Source organism: Physeter macrocephalus, chromosome 18, assembly GCF_002837175.3.
Source record: "Physeter macrocephalus isolate SW-GA chromosome 18, ASM283717v5, whole genome shotgun sequence".
NCBI classification, from domain to species: Eukaryota; Metazoa; Chordata; class Mammalia; order Artiodactyla; family Physeteridae; genus Physeter; species Physeter macrocephalus.
In genome coordinates this window covers 83,672,498-83,679,146 of record NC_041231.1, presented here as the reverse complement: position 1 = coordinate 83,679,146, position 6,649 = coordinate 83,672,498, and the positions used below count along the sequence as shown (strand labels likewise).

General features: G+C 46.7%; 1 protein-coding gene across 2 annotated transcripts in view; it reads right to left on the bottom strand.

The window, feature by feature from the left end:
- Positions 1-3,546, bottom strand: part of PAQR8 (progestin and adipoQ receptor family member 8) — a 35,843-nt gene extending 32,297 nt beyond the window's left edge. The window contains exon 1 of one of the 2 annotated variants that reach the window (XM_007130212.2): positions 3,460-3,546. The gene's annotated coding sequence lies outside the window, so the exon portion shown is untranslated. The remainder of the gene's footprint in view (positions 1-3,459) is intronic. The other variant, XM_007130210.4, reaches the window with a different exon arrangement.
- Between the last annotated feature and the right edge of the window lie 3,103 nt (positions 3,547-6,649).

Genomic DNA, 6,649 nt, shown 5'->3' with positions numbered 1-6,649 from the left:
AAAAAAAAAAAAAAAAAAAAGCAGAACAAAACTCCAGTTTAACTGAAACAAATGTTCCCCAGAATCATCCTTTTCAATATATGCCAAGAAAACTATAGCTATGTCGTTAGAATAATATTTTATTGGATCAAGGGAAAAAATTATAGGAGAAGCTTTCAAAACAATTTTCCTTCAGCTTTTGACCAAACTCTTATACCTAACACACAATCAAAACAGGACTGTTCGTTTTTTAAAATATCAGAATTCAAAATAAAGTAGCTAGCTCTGGCTGCAGTAAAGGTGACTCTTTAAAAACTCCTGAGAGGCCAGGAGAGTAAAAACCAGGTGTTCTCATTGACATGTTCATTTGCAAAGCCCAGCCAAAGGGAATGTCATTACTTGGAAATGATAAATTTCTACATGGCTTAAAAGGAATTTTAATACAAAACTATCAATAAGCACTATTAATAACACAAAGAGCAAGACTTTATGGGACACTGATCTCAGGGTTCTATATGCATAATCTTATTTCATCTTCATCACAGTCACCTACTCATTATGTCTCCATTTTAGGGTAGAAAAACTGAGGCCAAAAGAGATGAATAATTTGTCCAAGATCACAGCTAAATCAAGATTCAAGCCATGGCTATATGAAGCTTTGGGTTAACAACCTGAAAAAAAATTGGGAATTTATGGAACCAATGGCAGAAAAAGGATATGTTAATTTTTCACGCTGTGTGCTATGGAATCCCAAAACTGAAATGGATTTTCAGAAATCATTCTCTTCCCCTTGATCTATATAGATTCTTTCACATAAAAACTCAGGTACCAGGCATTAATGACCCATGGGGTAAGTGACTTTCTGACTACATTTTTTTCTGAAAAAACAAGTCTTTTGTTCATCTTGCTTTCTGTAAAAATGCAAAGGGATGGAAACTGCCTGGTAAAGAGTACATAGAAGGGGAAAAGAAAGGCTTATTTTCTCCAGCCCAATAAGCCATAAGGTATAGCAAGGTACTATAGGGCCAGTTTTTTACACACATACCAGAGCACAAACATCCAAACGAAGGTTGAATTTCAAAGCAACTACTTTACAATCCTAAACACATACATATACTCTTTACTGGATGACCCCTGTAGACCTGCTAGTCCTTCAAGAAGACTTTCATTACCTTAATGGACATACTTCCTATTACAACCTCGATTCTCCATCACAGTTGGCTCCACAGTGTTTGGCTGTTTCCCAGCCTCAGAAGGTTTGCCATCACAGAGGCAATTCAGTCAACGTGTTGCCAGCTCTGAAGGCAACTCCAAAGCAGGAGCTCCAAAATTATTCTCAGCAATGACAGCACCACTAGAATTAGTACACAGCTGGCCAAGCCGAGGCTTCTGAAGGGGAGAAACATGCATTTATCTGAATGTATAAATACTGGCGTATTTATCCTAACATCTGGATAAAGAATTGGAAGAATCAGCTAGCTCTACGTCCAAGTAGATAAATATGCTAACGCAGTAATAATAATGCAGATTTTGGTTCAAGGTTCTGACCACCCCCTGGTGAAAAAAAAAAAGAAAAGCTTGTCCTGAAATGATACCTGTGAAATGAATAGATCACTCTTCCATTAACTTGCATAATTACTGAAGAGCTTTCCTTTTCATGAAGGGGGAAAAAAAAAAGGGCCCAACATATGCTAGTTGCCAAAAATCTTTGGTCCTCCCAGGCAGCTCAAATCTCAGTGTGCATCAGAAGATGGACCTATATCTACAGCAGAAAAAAAAGGGAGTGGGGGGCATCTCTCACCCACTGCCCCTTAAAGCCCAGGAACCTTCTAAGGGAGAAATCCACTTAACAGGATTCCCAGGGCCCTGGGTCTTCCAGAATTCGCTGTTATATCAAATAATTAAACTAATTACAACACATAATTAACCATACAGGATATGTTAATATAAGATGTCAATATTATTTAACTAATTAAAGGGAGCCAGGCACCCAAGACAAACAACAGAAAATACAGACCTGACAGGGTATGGGTCGTTTGCTTATCTTCAGAAAGATTCTAGAATGCCCATCCACTGAGGTCCTAAGCCGCCTAGTGCCCTGCCGGGTGACCTGTTCAAGGGTGTAGCAGCTCAGGGGTGGGTATAGGCTGTGCACATCCTAAGAGGGCAGTCAAGGGCAGTCCACCTTCCATGCAGGTAACTCCTATTAACTCCAGTAAAGGGAGCCCTCGCCAAAAGAAACAATCCAAAACTGTACAACACTCCTCATGTTTACTTGGCTGTGGAATGCAATGCATTTGTGGGCGGTTCGGGTGTGTATGTGTGCATGAGAGCGCCTTCCTGATTTTCTTCCAGTTTTTACTCAGAAACAGCTTCGCAAAAGTACAGGAGAGGGGGCAGCAAGTAGCACATGTGCATCTAAAAATTACACACACACACGTAGAGCTTACCTGTACATTTGAAAACTCACTCCAGAACTATTCCTTTAAGCCCAGACTCTTCTCATCGGATCCGTGGGCAAAATCACTTCTAACCCAGCTCAGAAATACGAGATGCAACCAAAAGCCCGTCCGGCCCGCGGGTCTCCCTTTTGTGAGTCTGTGCCTGAGGGCCCACAGACGCACAGGGCGCTGCGGTGCCCGCGCGGGGTCAGCGAGGTTCGCCCCTCCCTGGTCCCCCCGCCCAAGGTCCCAACACTCCCCGAGCTCGCTTGGTGCGGGGTCCCAACCTGCCCCCGTCTGGGGTGGCCCGTCTTGCTCTCTCGAGTGGGTGCCCTCTCGAGATTGCCATGACCCCATTCCACCGAGGGGGTTGCGTCCCCTAGGCCGAGATGTTCCCTGAGTCCCTGACGCACCCCTCAGCCCGCCACCTCCGACCCCAGCCGCGGCGTTCCAGCGCTCCAACCCCTTATCCTACAGAACAGAACCCCAGGCTCCCCGCACGACTTCGCTTCCCGCGCCCGCCCTCTCGGAGAAGCCCCCTCCATCTTTCCCCGGAGAAGACACTCGCCTCGCCCCACCCTACGCTTTCCGGGGCTCCTCTCCCTCGGGCTCCCCTCCCGCCCCGCCCGCCTCGGGCTTCCTCTCTCCGCACTCCCTTCCAGGGTTCTGCTCCCCTCCGCCCGGAGGAGGGCGCCCCAAGAATGCCGACAGGGCACCCCTCATTCCGCACCCCTCCGGACCTCTCCAACGTCAGGATCCTGACCGCTCAGTCCTCCAGGCTCGGGCTTTGGGACGCCCCAACTTCGCCTTCCTGACCCGCAGCCTCGCCCTCAGGGCTCCCGGACTCCCCAACCCCGGGGCACTGACTCCCCGCCCCAGGGCTCGGGTTTCTCCACATCGCGACGCTCCTCCGGGCTGGGGTCTGGGGTTCCCCAACGTCGCGACCCTGACATCCCCGAGATTGCGCCCGGGGTCTCCCCCACAGCCCGGTCCCGACGCGCCTCCCGCCCCGCTCGGCGTCGCCCGCCTCGGGACTCACCGGCAGCGGCGGCGGAGCCCGTGCACGCAGCCCAGCCTGCACTCCCGGCCCGGGGTCCCGGCTCCCAGCTTCCTGCAGGCTGCAGAGACTGAGGCCGGCGCTTCTCAGTGGAGCAAGCAGGGAAGAGGGGACCGCGGGGGGCGGGCTCCGCCCGGCTCCGCCCCTTCCCGACCCGGGGGCGGGATGCGCAGACCCGCGCGCCCGCAGCCGCCGCGGGTGCCGCCGGCGAGGAAGTTGACTTACGCCTCTTCCTTCCAGCCCGGTGTTAGGTCCGCACAGCCCCCTTTCGGCGGCTAAAGGCCCAAGGGGACGGGAGAAAAAGAGACTAGTCTACCGCTGTCCTGTTCTTTCCAAGACCCACCCCAGGGGGGCACTGCCGAAGTCTTTCGTGAAGGGGAACAAACAACAAACTTCATCTTTTATCTTAAGACTGAATTCAATCTACTCTCACCACCCGAATCTGCACATTAAGGGTCATTCTGCCTATGAAATCATGTTTTGACACACCCAGGAGGGCTATTGCAGACACACTTTCACACCCCTGAGATACACCGTCGAAGGACTTAGGCACCACAGGAACACACCTCTTATACTGACATGCTAGCACCCACTTCTATACTCCTGTCTCTTCTAGCGGGTACCGATAACAGTGACCTACTTATACAAGGGGGGGCGGGGTGGTCAGGAGAGGAAATTTCACATTTGGTCCCAGACTTGTCCTCCCCACCCACAATGCTGTCCATATTTTACCATAAGAAAAATACACTTAAGATATAGGAGCATCAGTACTTCCCTGGCGGTCCAGGAGTTAAGACTCCGCACTTCCACTGCAGGGCGCTCGGGTTTGATCCCCGGTCGGGTAATTAAGATCCCGCATGCTTCGCCACGTCAATTAACAAATCAAACTGGCTTTGCTGTTAAAAAAGCAGTCTTCATTATCTGGAAAAAAAAGAGAGGCCCATCAGATCCTGGGAGGATGGTTCACACCAGCGCTATTCTAAGAGATTCATTTAATTCATTTCATGACTCTGCTGAGACAGGCAGGCCCAACTCTTGTCTGTTGAAACCTGGCACTTTTCCATTATATACTGTATGAAATCACTTATATGTGGAATCTAAAAAATAATACAAACAAATGTATATGCAAAACAGAAACAGACACAGGTATAGAACAAACTTGTTACTGGAGAGGAGGGGCAAGATAGGCCTATGGGATTAAGAGATTCAAACTACTGTGTATGAAATAGATAAGCAACAAGCATATACTGTATAGCACAAGGAATTATAGCCATTATCTTGTAATAACTTAGAATATATTCTTCAAAAATACTGAATCACTATGCTGTACACCTGAAACTAATGTAATATTGTAAATCAACTATACTTCAATTTAAAAAATTGAGGTCGGGCTTTCCAGGTGGCTCAGCGGTTAAGAATCCGCCTGCCAATGCAGGGGACACGGGTTCGGAGCCCTGGTCGGGGAAGATCCCACATGCCACGCAGCAACTAAGCCTGTGCACCACAACTACTGAGGCCACGTGCCACAACTACTGAAGCCCACCCACCTAGAGCCCGTGCTCCACAACAAGAGAAGCCACTGCATTGAGAAGCTCGCGCACCACAAGGAAGAGTAGCCCCCGCTCGCCACAACTAGAGAAAAGCCCGCGCACAGCAATGAAGACCCAACACAGCCAAAAATAAATACGTTAATTAATTAATTTTTTTTAAAAAGGTAACTATCCTTTAAAAAAATAAAAAATTGAGATCAAACCAAAAAGTAACAATAAAAATAAAATTTGCTTTGCTAAATACACATAACAAAATTTAAAACATTTTAATTGTGGTAAAATATGCATAATATAAAATTAACCACCTTAACCATTTAAAAAAATATACAGTTCAGTAGTGTTAAGTACTTTCATATCCTTCATGCCTTTTAAAACTACTTGGATCTCATACTGGCCCCTTTCATTTCCTACTCTGAGATGATGGCCCACTTTGGTGACTCTGGAAAAAAGAGTGACCTTATTATTATTTTTGAGTCATTATAAGAGGCGCTTGGATCTTTCATAAAAGAGAGGACATAAAATTCATATTTTAAGCCAAGAAAACTTTAAGCATAAACCTTTTTCTCTGTCCTTCGGCCTCCTCCCTCCCCTCTACCATTCACTGAGCATCTGCATTCTGCATTAGCTAGACTCCACAATGGCAGAAATACCTGCTCAACCGTAAATGTCAGTTGTTCTTTGGATGCCAGCCACGTAACTCCTTAGAAGATAACATTCCTTTGTGAATCCTTAAGGGGTCACAATGACCCACCACTCACCTTGTATCTGCAGACGTCTTTAGTGAACTTTACATACAATAACAATATGTCATTTCCCTTAAAGACAGCTATTGATGCAGAGCAGACTGGCAGACTGGTCAGATGACCTAGGGAGATACTGAGCCACACCTAACGGAAGCTCTTCACTTAAATACTTTTGACCTTGTTAATGTTACTAGCTATATTACTTGTATTCTGCCTATTGTACAGGATTATTCTTTCTTGCATGACCAAATGTGTGACTGAGCCTCCCATAAAAGTAATGATGATTAGTCGACTTGAAACGACTGATCAAAGATACAGTTCTACAAAATCAATGATTATAATAGTGTAACTCTAGATGTGGGAGGAAGCAACAAGAGGGAACCATTTCCTGGTCCATAACGGAACATAAGACAGGTGATCCAGAGGCTTTTGGCTACTGTTAACAGGGCCTAGTCCAGTAATAGCACATTGAGTGGCTTATCAACCAAATCCTCGCCTGACCTGGGAATAAGCATCCCTAGTGCTGTGGGACAAAGTGGTCATGAAATGCCTCCTAAACCTTGGTCAAAATTAAGACTAAAAGGGAAGGGAGTGTAAGACGAAGAATGCTGCCACCATCCATTTCTACAAGGATCAAGTCATTGGTCACTGCAGTCGCTGACCTATGCACCCTGAAGGGAATTCAGGGCGAAGATTAGATGAGGCATTTTGTGCTGAGGGAAAACTGACAGAACTGGCCCTCAGGTAGTTAGATACCTTCAGGAGAAAATTTTATGAATCCAGTTTTTTGCATCTTCCCATACTTAGAGGAGCACTAAAACAATTAACTATGGTACCTGTTCCTCGCAAATAGCAGTCACCTCTACCAAGATGCGTGCT